This window comes from Bombus fervidus, chromosome 1 (assembly GCF_041682495.2).
Source record: "Bombus fervidus isolate BK054 chromosome 1, iyBomFerv1, whole genome shotgun sequence".
Lineage (NCBI taxonomy): Eukaryota > Metazoa > Arthropoda > Insecta > Hymenoptera > Apidae > Bombus > Bombus fervidus.
Genome location: NC_091517.1, coordinates 23,210,880 through 23,229,471, shown reverse-complemented (window position 1 = coordinate 23,229,471; position 18,592 = coordinate 23,210,880). Strand labels below are relative to the sequence as shown.

Below are 18,592 nucleotides of genomic sequence, written 5' to 3'. Positions count from 1 at the left end.
ATTTATTATTTATTTTTAAATGGTTTAAAATTGGGATCGATAAAAGACAGCCTTTTCAACTGTCTTTATCAAAATACTCGTTTAATCACTGTTGATTAGCTGTTCCGAAAATAAACAGATTAGTATTTATCGACTTCTTAATTTATAGCGATCAATTGACAATTTTGTGGATTATTTTTATCTCAATGTAAAGAACGATTTTTCTGCATTAGTATACAGAAAATGGCACGTACATCAAATAAGTTAGAAGACACGTTTCGATTTGACCGCACGATGTAACTGTGATTGTCCTTTGTCTCCCTTTTTATGCAATCAGTCGCAGAGACACGCGATTTGCGTACAAGAAAAGTTTACTCGTGCTACTAAATTCTCACCAGGGATTACAAAGTAGTTACATAAAGATCATTACGAAACAGCGAATCCGGATAGCGTTACGAACCGCAGAAGATCGAATTAATTTGCGTGTTCCGATTTCAAAGATAGCACGATACGAAAAGATAAAAGCACGATCGTTTTAAACGGATCGACTTGAAAGAAAGAGAAGAAAATGATACGGTTCGGTCGGATGCTTTTTAAACTCGACAAAACGTAGCTGGTATTTCATGAATGGTATTTCGTTCGCACATGCGAATATTTACTACGTGCTCAATCTGTGGATAACGTTGGTCGTGTTACTCGCCCATCATAGAAAGTTTTTTTTATGACAGAAACGCGTTCCACGTTTTTACAAATAACGCCGTAAATCATATGCACTCGGACGATCCTCTTTGTTCCGCGCATGAATTACCGACATACCGCGTCTTCTCTCGCTTCGCCGTTTAAACTCATTGAGCATTCGAATGTCTGAGGAACGGATTTTATCCTTTTATATTCTTGACCGCTCAATTTTTCTCTTTTATTCTCGTAAAAGAGTGCTCGAGAAAGATGGTTTACGACAGAAATTCATAAGTACAGTTAGCATAAAGGTAAGAAAAATTGTAAATAGCATGTCGCAGGTTTTTGTGTACTTCTTGAAAATAATATATATTTATCACCAGCTGTTAAGATATTTTTAACTTACGATGTTTAAAATAAGTAGAGACTTTGGTATAGAGTGAATCAGATATCTAAAAATAAGCTGATTACTCAATGTTTTATTTAATTTGAATACACGGTGCACTTGAACTGTCTTGAACTTCCACAGCAAGAAATTTCTGTTTCTCGGGTATTAAAGTTTCGTAAAAATTGTTGTGCCTGTATCGGTCAAATTTATAAATTTATTAGCCTTTGTTCGAAGAGTAAACGCGTCTAAATAAACATTTAACTTATAGCGATTCACGTAGGAAGGTATTCACGAGGAAGGGAAAATGCAGTTCCTATTCTTGCGTTCCGCATACGTGGATTTTAATCGCTCCGATTCAAGTTCTGGTTGACGACCTCAATGCGCGTCCTTTGTTCAGATTCCCAGACGTCGGAACGTCTCGTAGACTCGTTTCTATTTTTTAATCCATGACGTTATGCTATAATCATCGTAGGTCTCGACATTGTGACAATCGTCGAGTCAGGATGTTTTCGATCGTCGTGTCTTCTTCGAAGACGACGTGGCAAACATATTTATGGAATTTCTCAATTTATGTCATGCACTGCTTAATACGAATTGACCAATTCCATTTTTAAATTCTTTCCGATGGGTGGTATTTTGTTTTGATTATTTATACTTGTTTCAGGAATATTTGAAAAACATATTTTCCTTTAAATTTGATTGCTTAATAGCGTCTTTACGTTATTCCGTTTGTCCTTTATAATTTCCTTTGTATCTTTCGTATTTATACCTTTTAACGTAATAGTGGAATTACAAAATATATGACACTTGAAATTTTTCCAATAGTATCCCCTCAAGAGGAAATCGGTTCTTATGAACATGTTCATTGGAACCGTATCTAGGATGCACATACATTCACCTCTAATCCGCAACGTTACTCTAAAAATAAATGACCAGTAATGATCGATTTATTTTATGTAACCTGTTCAATCTATTTTCTCCGATATACCTTATATATACGCTTCATAAAAATTAGTAAATAAGCAAACGTAAAATTAACGATTAAATTCACGATTCTCCGTAATGATACAATATACGTATAAATAGATTTCCAAAAGAAAAGAAAATACGTCCACGGAAAAATTGAGCGAACCAATCGAAGTCGTTCTGAATTTTATTAATATTATCGATCCGCTAAATTTCTTTTTAATTAACAAACGCCCAATTTACGCTTCATTTCTTCTCAAGAAGACGTTTCGAACGTAGCGAGCGCAAATACACCGTGGTAAAACCCTGTTGAAGGAATTCTCCCGCGAAGATAAAGCGGCGGCTGCAGCAGGCAGGTAAAGCGATTCTCTCGATCCCACTGGAAAGAATAACTGAATCGATCGCATTCCTTCTCCCTCTTCGGTGCATGCCGAGTGCACCGAACGGTCTCGCGCGTGGAAAGGGAGAGACGGTTGCGTTCGAATGCGAAGACGACGACGTCGGTAAGTTCACGGCCAGTCTGAGGCGGTTCTTATATAACGCGGGTACGTGAGAGAGAAAGAGGACGAAAGGGAGACGAGCAAAGACAAGGGAGAGAAAGAGAAAGAAAGAGAGAGAGAGAGAGAGCGAACGTCGGGATTATTCCGAACGTCGCGTCGCATCGGTCCGTTCGGTGGGACACGGTGCATGTACCGCGAACACAAAGACTTTCTGCATGGAACAAACCGACTCATCCACGGAAAATCTAGCGTATCGTGTATACGCGTTAATTTGAAACGGACGCGACACGTGCCGCGAGATGATCGCTTGCACGCGAAGTAATTTCGGAACAACGCGTTTTCGAAATTCTTTCACGCTGAATAAAATCGGACAAATGGTCGAAATAACCGGATCTCGGATTCTCATTGTTCTGGCTGCTGCTAAAAATACGCCGACGCTTTTGGCCAAGTCAATGTTGACTTTTAATAAGACACAGACATGATCCTGTTTACGAACTGGCTCATTTAGTTGATTATTAGTCGATGACGCGTTGCGTATGTAGCTGTTTGTAGTCGACTGAATTAATTTTTTCACGAAATTAAATAATAACCTGAAAGGATTAGCCTTATTATGTATTTGTATATATATTTTTTAATTGCAGAATATTTAGCTACACGGTATAGATCGGTAGTTCCGATGTGAAAGAAAATAAGTTTATAGGTGTTACATATGTATGTAGATTGCTAGTGGAAGGAATAAGCAATGTGAATGAATGCGAATACATATTTTAAGAGATGGCGATGAACTAGGAGTGGCTAGTGAATATCGTAGAAGATAGAAAACATGTAAGGATTGGTATTTCCCATCAATCTTCCCAGGGATGTTGTACAAGAGCGGAGAGAAAAAGATTCTTTTCTTATTTAAATGTATTTTTAGGGATAAAGATTTAAGAGATTTGTATTTTTCAAATAGGGAATTAATTTACACTTGAAATAACAAAACATCTCTATCATGTTACTATTTAGAACAACGACGATAACTGTTGATTTATGAAACATAATTAAAAAGGAGCAGACATGAAAAACATTTTTTTTTTTTATGTTTTCGAACATGATGGTTGAATAGTAGTGAAGAATATTAAGCCTCGATTGTCTCGCTGTGATACCATCTTCGTTCATTCGTAAGCGAAATAAAATAGATAATACAATAATGTTATATAATGGTAATTATATAACTTTTATTTGGTAAATTTTTTAATATATAAACTTTTATATAACATTATCGCGCAACTTACGATAAGAATAGCTATCTTTTCGCTGTTTCTGCTCTCTCTTTTTATTAAAGCAATTATCAAAAGTACTCGCGTAGGGAAGAGGGAGAGGTACAATATTTTACCTCTTCAAATTGAGTATCAATATCGCTAAAAGAAATACGTGACTTTCAGACTTTTAGTAAGATCTTTAGGTATGTTGCCGTGTTCCTCTAAAATTGGGGAGGAAAAAATCCACAAGTCCTTTGGCAGAAAATTGGCGTGAGACATTAAATTATGGGAAGTGGAATTTTGTACAGTGATCAATTTTTGTTTTATCGTTTTATCATTTTTCTAGCGATCTAAGTACATATTAACAACTAAGAAATGAATTTCCCGACTTTTTTCTAGAATTAAAGTTTGAAAGTGTGCTCGCTATTTCCTCAATAATCTAAATAACCTGCTTTGAGCTGAATTGAGAGAATAGACCAACGAGTAAACACAGATGCAACTCTAAACTGCCAGTTAAAGAAGAAAAGGGAAATAAAGTAACGAGAAATTTTTGTTGCAATCAAGTGACTTTTATGGAGAAAGAAATATGTACTCGTAACACGAAGTATCTTTAGTACATGTGTAAAACATTGACGGTATTTAAATGTTACTTCTCAGTCAAGGGGAAAAGAAACAGTGTAGGATAATAATCCATCATGATTGTGCCTAAAGGAGAGAAAAAACCATAGTGATTCATCTAATACAAATGTATTTGTTGCATTTTAAAATAAGGTGTCGTGAGAAAAATATTCAGTATAATTGTTGATCGTGTCTCGCGCTCTAATAATTACTTACCTGTTCTGTTATGTACAAGACGAAGAAAAAAAAAGAAGCAGGAAAATTTAAGAATAATCCTAATAGAATAGATTCCTGCAATGCTTCAGAGAATTAAAGAATCGATCTGCTGTTATTTAAAGATAAACCAAGTATTAACATTTCAGATTTCAAGAGATTAATTCTTTCAGGTCTGATGTAACATTCTGACTGAATTTTCTAAAAGTATACGTAACGTAATCCAAGGGACTTAAAAAAAAAAAATTATACCAGATTTTTGCACAATATATATGCACATATTACATATTTTATATACGTGGATGAAATTGTAAAACAAAAGGAACCTAAATTTTAATAAATCCAATATTTATCTATATCGTAGGAATAATATAAGATAGGTCTCCTTATTTGCTGGTATTATTGATTAAAAATTGAATTATCGTTTATATGCTGATAATTTCCAGGAATGTAGAATTTAATCGTAAGCGATTCTTATTTTCACATACACTCTGTCCGTACCACGGGATCTTCTGTGTAAAAGATAATCTACGATGATGAAGATAACGAGGACGATCTCGGCAAGGACGATTAGTCATGGAGCATGGATTACGTGTTATCGCGACTACGCGTCATTGTTCTTGGTAATCGTTTGCCAACGGTATCAGAAAGAGAAGTTCCACGGTTTGTGAAGTACCACCGTGAGAAAACGCGCGGCGAACATCTGTTGCCACTTTGTGAGGCAACGATTCAACGGAACTTTTCACTCCGTCGAACAGAATTCAATTTTCTCTATGTTGCATACTCGCGATTTTACCATACAATCTTTCTAATAATTTTCTAATTATAATGCTGTCTTTTTATATCCGAGAGCTTAATAAATTTAAAGAGCGTCACAGCGTTTCATTCGAAAAAGTTAAATTGATTTGGTAGATGTTAAAGACAAACGCATTTAAGAAATTTAATTTAGTAATATAGCTAATCAATTTAGTTACGTAATGTAAGAAAAGAAAATATGCGTAGTGTTTTGCAACATGTTTACAGGTATGTCTCAGCTTGAGACACGTAATCTCTTTAACCTCTAGGATACTAATCTTTAGCAAAGCGCATTAAGAGGCATTGTTTAACCAAATTCGTAGATTCTACTTAGAACTGAGAAATTATATAATATATAATACGGATACCATAAATGTCGGCGTCAACGAAAATACGATTTGACATTAGAAACATCGATAAATCCATTGCAAAAGCTTTCCTATAGACGTTCTTTTTTTCTTTATTTCATTATATAAAATTCGCAAATTCGTTCTTTCGTTCCAAATTATCATCGCGATCGAAATAATCAAACGCAGTAACTTTGCTCAAAGTATCGCGTAGCAAAGAAATATCGTAGCGATCGAAGCGCATCGATCGGGGCAAAGCGAATTCGTGAAACAATATGCGGTATTATTTCGAGTGGTGTGTCAAGCTAGAAATATGTTGCGTTCTATAAAAGGAGCTTTCCGTGTATGCCCCGAACCAGTGATGCTGAACACTGTACCGTATGATGTGTAGCGTGCTTTTAATTTATTCCCGAGACACGACACACGATGGCTAATGGCCACGATGAACCATCGTATGGTCATACACTGGACACAGTCGACCTGTGGATCGCTGGTATGCAGTCAAAATTACGTAAGCGCCAACGACGCAGAAACTAAATTTAAAGAAGCAAAAACGAATCGCGTAGTCGAAGGCATAAGTCATTTGCGAGAGGTTGTTCCGAGAGCTTATTTGCTTGGTTGCACCTGCACCGTCCACCTGGCTTTTGGTTCAGTTGTGCACGCTTTAATTTCCCTTCTTCATCAAATGAACAAGGAACGAAACTCGTCTTGAACTCCTTCGAACACGTTGCGTGCTCGCCAAATCGATTTTGTATTACAATTTTAGTATTACATTTTAGTATAAACAGTTGTGAACGAAGTTGATACGAATTTTAATAATTTTTCTTCTTCTTTATTTTTGCGCGAAATTGTACAATTTTTCTAATCCTCTGTTCTTTTTATTTTCTCGATGACAAGAATATGGTTTGATATTATATAATCGGTTACTGATGTGGCAGAATACTTGAAAGATTCTTTATCTCAATAACGTTATCTCGCCTTCCTAGAAGTAGATCAATAAATCAGATATTAGCAGATGAAACTTTATTTAAGTCGGAATTAATAATTTGTACATGATTATGTGATACGTTTAAAATACGTAGGTTCACTTATCTATTAAAATGAGCTCATTATTTGCAGAGTTATATAATCATGTAAAATTCTTTATACGTATTATAAATCATAAGATAATTGCTTTTCTTACATTTCCTTCGAATATCACTGTAGGATTATGTAAAATTACGCCGATTGTTTTACGCCGTGTAATTTATTTTCTAATTGACTAGCCAAACGATCGGCAATATTTTATTAGAGAAAAGAAAATAGCTATAAAAATCGTGTTGTTTAATTAAATAGGTTCGAATAAAGTTTCACATTTAAATGAAATATATTATTTCCTTCTTAAATCTCAATTGATCAACGATTGGAACTGACCTACCTTGAATATCTAATATAGCGCTATACAGTGTATATTTAATATTTCACGATTCAATGAAATGAAAAAAAGAAATTAATCGTTCTTATCTATGATTTGAGTTACAAAAGGCACTTACGTTCGCGTGTAGTTTTAGCAAAGGAAGCTAATTACTATTTACATTTCATCGCGTGAAGAAAGAATGCTTCTCAGCAATCACACTCTAATTAAAACGAATCATTTGCATACTAATCGCCGCGAACGTTGCCGCGTGAAATGTTCAAGTTTACTATTGTCTCCCGTTAGTTGTGATAAGGTTGATCGATGCTTGTTAGATCGAAGGAAAAGAAATTGTTCGTGAATTCTAAGGAAGATGCATAACGAAAAGCATTTGCCAAGAGTGACCATTGTCTTCCGAGTATTTTCGTGAAGAATCGTGGTATCTCTTTTCTGCAAAGTGAGCTATAATTATCGTTCAAATGGATGCTGTACACTTTATGTGTATAGCATGTGCTCGTGGCACGTCCGATGACAGACGAGAACAACGGAGAATGGTTTCACGTTTTTTTCACGGAAAACATGTTATTTCGAAGCAGAGAAATTATATGGAACGTGAGATATCTGGTATAGGAACAAAACTGACGATAAAATATGAAGAGAACAATGACATATCAGAAATAAATGTTTGATTGTTTTTTACCTAAATATTAAAGAGAAATATTTAATGTAAAACTCGAATAAATAAAATTTAATTTCAGATAATCTTGTCTCTTTAAAAGTATGAAAGAGCAATTCTGAAGAGATAACGATAGCACTAACAAGATCTAAGATTACTTTTAGCAACAATAAATACAACAATCATTGAAGAACATACATAAAATAAATATAAATATAAAATATTGTTCAAGATTGAAAGATCGAATATCACAAAGGGATTACGAATGACATACTTTTTACAATTTCTTACAAAATTAATTTTGTTATAATTATTAATTTTGTACAATTACTGACTGATTGTCATCGTTGAAGAATTATCTTTATAAAATACGGATTAAGCGAATTAAGTTATTGATAAAACAAGCGATTATTAATGTTATCCGAAGGAATCTCTATATCAATTTTAAGAAGTCTCAAAACTCCACTTGAAAACAAGTTCATCTCCCTGAAAAAATTATCTTTCGTCCCACATTTGTCACAAAAAATATGATGTTATATCTTTCTATGTTGTTACAATAATAATTAAACGAATCATAAAACATCGACATAGAAATAAAACTGCAAAAGAAATTCGTCGCTTGGATTTGACAGTTTAATTTTAAACGACAGAGGAAACATCATAATTCTGTAAAGGTGTAAGCATAGGTTTATTATGTAATAACAATAATCAATCTTGATACGTTTATCGTACGTTTACTTTCCTTTTCTCTGTCTCTGCTCTCTCTCTCTCTCTCTCTTTCGCGGTTGATAAGCAGTACAAGATTACTACGTCGTTCCCACGGACTTTGTTGCGCGTAAAGTAAACACGAGCACGTTCTCGATGGCTATTGTTCGCGAAATCGTGGATCGTGTGAGAACTGACTGTATCTTCGCGGCCGAGAGAGCGTCGATCCGCGTAAATCGTGTTCTTTGTTCCAATTCGTGTGAGGAATAACGTATCAGGGATAGTATACAGTAGATGTCTATTTTTATTGAGATGTTTTTCTCGCTCGTTGATAGGATTTCTAGGAAGGAAGTTGACGAATGGTTATGTAGGTGATTTATGACAGGATGATTCGCTTTTTGGGTCACTTTGTGCTCGTGAAGATGTTAAACGCGAGCAAACATAAAAATACACATACAAATACGTACATATACGTAAAGCCATAAATTTCGGGATAATTCAGGTGATCGATTCTGAAGTCTGAAAATCGAGTTCATCGTGAAAATACTTAAATAAAATACAGGAGTAAACAACAATTAATATCAATCTATAACGGTAAACAATAAATAACAAGTTCTGTGCAATGTCTACCTGAAAATCGAGATTCGATTTTCAACGTCCTGAGCTACCGATCTTTCTCCGTCAATCTTCAATACTTTAAATAATTATTCTGTGATCTTGTCTATCTCTGATGTTGCTCTCTGTCCGTCCATTTGGGAAATGAGTGTCTTTTAAAATGGTTGTCCGTAAAATAAAAGAAGGTCGCTCTGTCCGTGAACAAAGAAAGTCGTGCTATCTGTAAACAGAGAGAGTCCCTATCACACGTGAACTCTAGGAAGTTTACATATATATGTATATATGTCGGGTTAAAGTTACGATCAAGGGTAGGGGCGTGTAATGAATATTCTCTGGAATTAGCCATCGTTGTTATGCAATCGAGGTAATGTTGATTAGCGCAAGTGTGAGTATTACAGAATCGACGAGATTAGACGCTAATGACAATGGTCTTAGGTTCGATCACGAATCCGCTGTCAACGGGATAACAGATGTACTTTGCTCCAAAGTCTAAATCGGACTCGACGTACTTTTCCACGGTACAAGGGTTACTTGACTACCTCTTTATCGAAACGTAGAGTATTCACCGATCGTAAAGACGCTGGGTAACTGGCTAATGAGACCTCACGGAAGAGAATGACTTTCCGTCACGATGACGCTGCAGAGGAAAACTATGATGGGGTGTGTCCAGGGACACGAGATCATCGGATTCGTCGAGGAAAGCCTTCGATCGGAAATTGAGGGAAATGGACGTTGTTGTTAATTGGTTAATCTCAATGTTGGTGGTTGAAGAAGGGTGCTAACCGCCCTTGAGAGGAAGTTGCTAGCGGGAAGCGTCGTTCGCGAGGAAATGCAGATTTCCCGCATCTTCCCGTAGTAGGTGGTAGATTTAGGGACTGTTAGGATAAAGACTGTTTGTCCGTTCGAAGGACCTCAGTTAACTAAATCCTAAGACTTATAGCGGGTCCTCAGGCTAGCTGAACATGTCCTCTGGAGATGCATCGACATCTGGGAATCATCGTGCCCGGAGAATAGGGTCTGTGCGTGGCGAGCCACGGGGCAGAGACCGTTGGAACGTTTACTGTCAAGTGTCTCTACAACTATTTCTTTTTAAAGAGAGCTATACAATTATTCTGTACCTCTATTAGGTAAAACGTTCATCCCGTAACCGCGACTACGTTCGGCGACTAGTTATCGCCTCGAGCTCAAGCTCGTTATCTCGAGTCTCGGACAATTATATTTGGGTTAATTTATAAAGACTACGGTATTGGGAATTTTCCAAAGAATTCCAAAGGAAGGCCCGGTGTCCTTTCATCTCCGACATATATATATAGTTCTAATTCGTTCATTAAACTGTGATCTTTCATTGGCTATTTATTTATTAGTTTGATTTAAATTACAGCTCTTAGAAAAGCGTATTTCGACGTTGAATTATTTGCTATGGTCAGTCTGTTACTATAGTTTGTATCATTTAGTTTTATAGTCTGATGAAAGTTCACTTCTGATTTCGTTCTAGTTTCGATACTCAACGAATTATCGGAAGTCTTTCTAAAAAATTGTATGAACCATCTGCTGTAATTAGTTCTCACATACATATTACCGTAGCACAATATTATTCTACACGTTAAATATAAGATCAATGTACAATGGTTCTCTGTTATTGTGGAAACATTTATTACGATCAACATATTTCTATAGTTCTAATCTATATTTAGACTGCAGGCTAACGTTCGATGATTGTTTTTTGTATCGAATCGCTTGCTGCAATCAATCAACTGTTACGGCTTCGCTCCATTTCCATATACTAAGTAAACATTCGACGAGGGTTGTCCACGATAATTGAATTTCTTGCTGCAAATCAATTTCAGTATTATTCTAGAATTGTTTTCTAGAAACAACAAACTTTTATATAAACAGAAATATAAATAGTTTATTTATGATATCGAATAATAAATTCTCCATCTACGTGTACATTAATATTTCCATATATGTATAGTCGAATACTATGTCTGTTTCGCCAATCTTCCCATTTAATTCATCGCATTTAGTACAAAATTCCAAGCGTTTCTACGACATACAATTCGCAGGCCGATTCACTCGTTCTCCATTTACTCCACGCACGCTGCGCCTTCCATAGAAAGCGGGAATCGTGTTCGAGGCTCAATTTCACGCGTTTCTTCGCTCCAGTTCCCGAGCAGCTCTTTGCAGCCATTTCTCACAATACGAGACACGAGAGAATCGTCGGCTGAACTCGACGTTGCTTCTGCAACCGCGTATTTCATTTCAGGGTCTCGAGTACGGCGTATGTATCAAACTAAAGCAGGAAACTGGGTGAGTGTGAATTAAGAAACCCGATGATGACTTTTGACGACATGCTCGCTTTGAGAAACGAATAGAACGTACGGAAGAGATATAACGAAAAGATACAAGTCTTTGACGTACTCTATGTTGGATATACATATTGTCGATGGTTTATAACAGTCGGTAGAAGCGAACGTTTTTATTAGACGAACATTTTTAATCCGCTGATACTTTTTAGATGACATACATGTCTCGCGTGTTTTTTCAGAACGTGACATATGCCATCTAAATATTCGGAGTAAAAGTATGAAATGTGTGTTTCAATTTCTCTAAACTTCGTAACGTTGTAAGACGTAGATAGAGGGAGAAGTAGTAACGAAATGAAATATTGATGAAATTTTTTAAATTTCTCTCCATATCGACGATAGAAATTTAATAGAATTTGGTAGTATATAGAAATAAAAATGACAAATGTAATGTTATGTTAACGCAATGTTGTTTCTCACTGGGTCAATGTATTTTTAATACAAACACAATGACGCATTAATCAAATCGAGGCCATCTATGTAAATAAATTACTGCGTCCAAAGTACTATTATATTAGTAACCTGACGCCGTTATTCGTCGATATATCTTACAATTTCGTTACATCAACCACGATAACTATATCTATATGTTTAGTTCGTGGTATCGGTCGAGGAACGAATCAAGGCACGCGGAACTTCATCGCGCCGCGAGTCGGAGCGAGTCGGCCGCGCGTGTATGGACCCTTGCCAAATTCGGCACGCTTTGCTCCTTCTTACCTTTATCTCGGTTGGAAAGGCGGCGGCGGGAGGACGTGGCCGCGAATTCTAAAGAGCGCCAGGGACCAAGGACGCACCCGTGGTGTTCAAGTGATTCGCAAAGAGAGCAACGGGAACGCGACACAGTCGTGTCAGGGCCACGATCAACCGGAGGCCGAGCAGCCGACAATGGAAACGAGGACTCGCGAATTTCGCGACCGTCTCCTCCTCTATAAATATTAATCTTTTGTATCCGGCTTTCAACGTCGATCAACGCGATCTTTGCGTTTCGAGAAGCTTTTCTAGTTCGACTAACGGGAATTCTTCTCTGGCTGCACCTTTGCCTCGTTCTGGCTATCAAGGTTCGTTTCTATTACAGCTATTTTGAATAATTCGTTGTTTAATGAGAATTATGCTTTCGAATTAATCTCCTATGGTTGAATCTTGGAGTATTTGTTTCGCCCGTTATGGGAATTTTTTGGAGTAACCCTTAACTACGACTGTGCAATTCTGTCCCAATCTGTCTGTCTTAGTTCTTTTCATCGATAGGTAAAAGATACGCATGAAAACATCTACATACTCGCGATAATTAATTACGGTGGTGAATGAACGAAAGATAAAAATGATTTTACGTGTCAGAAAACGCATGTAGGATAAAGCGTATTTATTAGGTTGGAAACTAAGTGATTGCGGATTTTGTCATTAGGTGGTATTGACAAAATCCGCAATCGCTTAGTTGCCAAGCCAATATATCTAGCAAACGATTATACTCGATAATCGAAGACGCATATGTCCTTCGTAGCAAAAGAATCAATCGAACGATTATTCAATTAGTTACAATGTCGATGTGAAACTCGATCTTTAGTCGTGTTCTCGCGTCTTTCATACTCGGGACAATCTCCATAAAAGCATAGGAAAACTGTTATTAAGTTACCTATTCCCTTCTTTTATATGAAAATACAAATCCGACAAACGCTTGTCAAGCGAATCCTATGTATCGGCCGTGGAATAAAAATTGTTTGAAATAGTTAGCAATGCAGGTATCCGCTGCGTGATCAGCAAATAGAACGTCGATCTGCAATCGCACGAAAATATCGTTCGATATACGAAAAGAGTGAGTCGTTTCTTCGGAACGTATTTTCGTGATATGTGCCCATGCGCACGTATGTACGTTGGAGCATGAAAATACGGTCTGACTCATTTGGTTTTCCTAATGAGATTTTCACGATACGACGATAACTTACATAAGTTTCCCACTGCGACGTTGCGACTGATACGTAATTTCTTTCGTCGTAAAAATATATGATAAGCCCTTAAGAATACGACACATATTTTCTTGTGAGAAGAGTTTCCTCCAAACCTCGCTCTATAGCCATTGTTCTATAATCTTCATGAAAGTCGCTATAGTTGCAATCTCGTACTAAATTGTTTACAAATTTTCTTGCTACAATCACAACATATAAGACACGATATTTATGTAAGACTTTACATAATAGAGCATACGAAGACGTATTCAGATAGGCACAAGAATTAATTGATGTGGATTGATTTACCAATAGCAACATTCACGTGCATATCTTCCGATATATTTGGTATAAATGTTATAATATTTAAAGAAATAAAAAAGTTGAAGAGGATTAAGGGTTTTTAAGGGCGCTTAATATCCTATCGAAACGAGAAAGTGTAGCATAAATTTATAAAAGAATTTGTACCTCCTCCTTTAAAAAATTAAATTCCGTGGCATTTTTTTTAATTAGAATATATGTTAATTGGATCATATATAGAACTTCACACTACGTTTTAACATTATGTTTCGAAAACGATGATCAACGACAACCAATCAAACGGAAAATGTGAGTCGACGTAGATTCGTAAATAAATCGTTTGAATATCACTGTAGAAAACCACTTTCCACTTTACACGTTGGTGCAAAGAAAGGATCATGCCAACGACATTTCGCCACCTCATCGTCGTGCAGTCAACGAGGCAGCGCGCATTCTGACTCATTTTGTTTTCTCAATAAGTTTGTCACGTCCCTACAAATAGCATTATGTAAACCCGTAACACATCTCGTATATGATATTTTCTTGCGTGGATCGCTCTTTGATGTACAGTAACGCGCAGAAGTATCGGGTCACGATCACTATGTATGTTCGCAAATGTATGCAACTTTAAGTTTAGTCCATCGATCTTAAGAATATTAGGTACTCTACAGTGATTATAGATGACCGATCATTGTTACCATTGTTACGTTGGAAAACAAGTTAATTTGTAATTAATTATCGTCTAGGTGCAAGATCTGCAGATGTCTAATGGTTCTGAACTTTTCATAAATATAAACAAAACGTGCCGTTTCATAGAGAAATTATTGTAATAAAAATTAGGAAGAAAAAGTTTGTTCGTGATAACAACGTATGCAGTTAGTATGTAAGATATTTTTAGCCTACATATGTCAATCATCGTTTCGAAAGAATGATTACAACATAATGTTATTTGTCGATTTCCGCAGTAGTAACTACATTGGCGTAGGACGATAATCGTTCTCTTCGGTTAATATAAAATTTAACTAATAAACTAACGTTTAACGTTTAACTAATAAATTCAGTATAAATCCAAAATACAAAAGTCGTATTAAAAAAAAAAAACAAAAAATGTGATTCTGTTCGTGTTAAGAAACAACTCCGATTGCGTATGATAAAACGCCGTAACATTCTTTCCATCGTTGTGCTTTCCAATGTATGTACGTAATTCGAAAGCGTACGTATAATAATCTCGACACTGCAAACTAACACACCTATCGTATTTATTTTATCGACGCTCGATTCGTTTAATTGCCATGACATAAATTGTGCCAGCTCACAAGAAAGTCCAAAACTTTTGCACTCCACTGTATCTTACGCATTATCCGCAGTTCACTAACTGTCATCTCGGCTCATAGGCAATTTTCGGATCACATGCATTCGATTATCTTGCTGTAACATCGTTCACAACGCGGCGACGCTGTGTTATTCTCTCGTATCCACAAATACCCTCGAAAGATATTCGATTTCTTCGATTTTCAAGACTTTGGTGATGCAAGGCAAGAAATGAAATGGATTCTGAGGATCTTTAACCAACGTTTGCCGGTTGATACTATTGTAAGCGCGGTTTATTTTTGCTGTAATAAAGTTGGATGGCAAAGCAACGATCAGGAGGAAAAGATTCGAGACGCTCGTCGAGATTCCGTCTTCGAAAGTGGGTCGCGACCTCGATTCCGCTTCGATGGTACCCATCCGTCAATCGAAACTCCGATTGTCTCTGCCGCTTTCGTTCTATTACAAATAAACTATCGCTCGTTCGCTGTTTCTTGTTATTGATATTTTCAGCCCTTTTGTTCGTTGCATCGGAAAGTTGTTAATTTAGGCTTCGAGGACGTACAATGTACCGAAGCATCGAATGCTTCGTGGTATTGTATTTGCTTTCGTAACGTTGACAGCGATTGTTATGTTCTTGTGTTTGTTTTTATGCTGTTTTTATGCTGAGTAGGCTTTTCGCGACAGATCCTATTCGAGGATTAAATTTAAATACCTGAGGCATGTAACATGTATTTAAAAAGATATAATTACAAAGAACACGTATAGTTAATTAGAAATTTCAAACAAAATTCTTTAACAAGTACCAGTTTCGTATATATTTTGATTAGTCGAGTAAATGAATCGCAACTCTTAGCGATTAATTGACTATAAATCGATAGCAACCTATTAGCTCGGTAGGTTAATTCAGATCGTAAAAATTACTTTAAAGAAATGGGAGTAATCTATATTTTATATCATATTAATGAAAATGCTTGGTCATTAAAATCCCATCTTTCCGACGTATTTTATTTAATCAATTACAGAACACTGAAATTCCATAAACTTTCCATACAATTCCCTTTTTAAAAACCTTTCTACAGGATAATACAGTCTAATAATTTTTATCCACTTTAACGAGTACTAAAATCTTACAAAGTTCAAAACCACTCTTTCGTAACACCTTGTACTCCATATAGGAGACTCTTTTCCAACCTGCCAAATAAAGATGCACGAGAGATTGCAATGAAAACGATGTCCCGAGCGATATCGTCTAATTGGCCAGTTTGTCATAACGTTTATTTAGTCGTATTCGAATCATCGACTGTTCGAGTCTAAGACGCAGCAGCGCAACTATACGAACTGGTGTGCACGGGTTTCTCCCACGAGCATTGCCCACGTGGCCAAGAGAGCCAGGCCGAGTTTTGCCTTCGTAGCTACGATAAACACGCGTCACGCTCGGTCGGAACCGCGGTATTGTAAATCCGCGAGAGCGCGTTTCGATTATATAATTATATCGAACGAAATTAATCCGTCCCGGCGTACGTGATTCGTGTCAAGGCGAAAGTAGCGACGATGCTTTCCCGCTGCTCTCGAGGTAACGCGCGTTTATTCGCGAAAGTGTTGAGAAAATCGTCGACTTTTTCCAACTATAATCGTTCATGCAATTTCTCTCAATATATCTTTCCGCAATGATTATGGTTATCCGTCACGATTTACTCGCTGAATCTGACGAATGATTACGGATTGAAGGGTTCGTAACGAAAACGACTCGGTCAATTTTCGATTTTTTTTTTTTTTTTTCTAAGACAGCGAAAAATACACCGTCTTTTCTTTGTTCTGATTTCAATCCTTTTTAACGGAATATTCATCAGTGACGTCACCGCATTACATAATCGTTGTTGAATGTTATCTGCGATTATATCATAGAAGGACGGTATCCAATTAAGTTGGGAATTGTGTAGTTCATGAATAAGATTGTTTTTCAGGAAGAATATTTCCCAGTTAGGGTGATATAGCGAATCTTACGCTCGTTCGGACTTAATCTTCTTTATTAAATGGGAGGAAAATAATAGAATACTTATAAATATCAAATATTTTTCTATTCCACTACTGTTATCAGACTGAATCATCTTGACATGTCAATCATCGTGTAGGAAAACAGCGATCGAAGTAGCAATTCTGCTGACAGAAACAAACTGGAATTGGTTTATCTCTATTTCATTTCTAATTTCATACTTATGGAAGTTCCCTGTTAGAAAACAGTCCAATTAACGAATTAAATAATTCAAATAGTTAGTCCTCTGTGAGATTTGAACGTTAAAAGATTACACAGAGAATTAAATTAGTAAATCCTTTAAAAACACTGAGTCTCGAATATCACACACTCGTTTATAAGATATGTTACTTCCTTTGACCTAAGCACTAGATTCAAATAGAATCAAACATACTATAAACACTTATTAACCGTGTCATAGTACCATGCCAGATAAATTTACTTAAAATTCTCTAACGAGAATTGATTGTAAAATATATGCAAATGAAATTGTTGAGATATGTATAATTTTCTGTGCTGGATTGGGTTAAATGCGTAGTAGAGATACTCGTATGTGAATATCAGTATGTGTGTGTGTGTGTGTGCGCAGCGTCTGGAAAACAAAGGAATGTAAACTGTTCAGTCGGGTATAGAAGAAAGTGCTGAGACGCGTGCAAGTGTGTATCGATGAATATATGAGAAATCGTCCATGAAATAAATATATTATTATCTTAATATTAATCCTCAATATAAATCTAGTGTTCCTATAACATTATTTCGGCTTCAAAGATCTACAATTTTCAACAAAAATAAAAAAAAAAGAAAGGATATGTTACTTGAGAAATGCTTACGTAATCATCAGCTACTGAGCGGTCGCTGCTGCAAGTGAGAAATTAGATTTAAAGGGATATTAGTTGCGCATATCAAACCAAAATCTGCAATGCCTTCTGACTATCGGAGTAGAATTACGAAACAATAAAGAGATGTTTTAAAAGGCAAAATGTGTAGATATTCTACGTGAGTGATACGTTATACAGATGTATACATATAATATTAGTAAGTGGTAAAGTTATGTGAATGCGAATAGACTGCGACATAGACATGAATGAAGAATTTCAGGCAGAAAACGAAAGCCGGTTCTGCCTGTATATTTAACTGTTTTTCTTAAAACCAGGCTAAGCCTCGTGAGATTATGACGAAATTGACAGAATGTTACAGTGCAGACAAGTTCATCGAACGATTAATAATACGAATTTTTTAAACATAACACGCTTAACAATTCTGTAAATAATCCAGTACTTACGTCAAATACTTGTATTTACTTCGTTACGAACGTTCTTTGTCATTTTAAAAGCATAAAAAGCACGCGTGCGAACTTTTTCTTTACAAAGGATAGAAATCTTTTTCTATCTAAAGTTTTACGCAAGAACGAAGGATTTTACCTGAATATACATATTTGAAAAATACCTTAATACTTAACTTTCGTAGTTAATCATTACACGGTAAATCATTATTAATATCTACAATGTGTTCGTTCTTTACCAGTAATAAAA

At 36.1% G+C, this 18,592-nt stretch overlaps 1 protein-coding gene across 1 annotated transcript in view; it reads left to right on the top strand.

The window, feature by feature from the left end:
• Positions 1-18,592, top strand: part of LOC139998311 (LON peptidase N-terminal domain and RING finger protein 3) — a 66,500-nt gene that overhangs the window by 2,938 nt on the left and 44,970 nt on the right. The window lies entirely within an intron of this gene.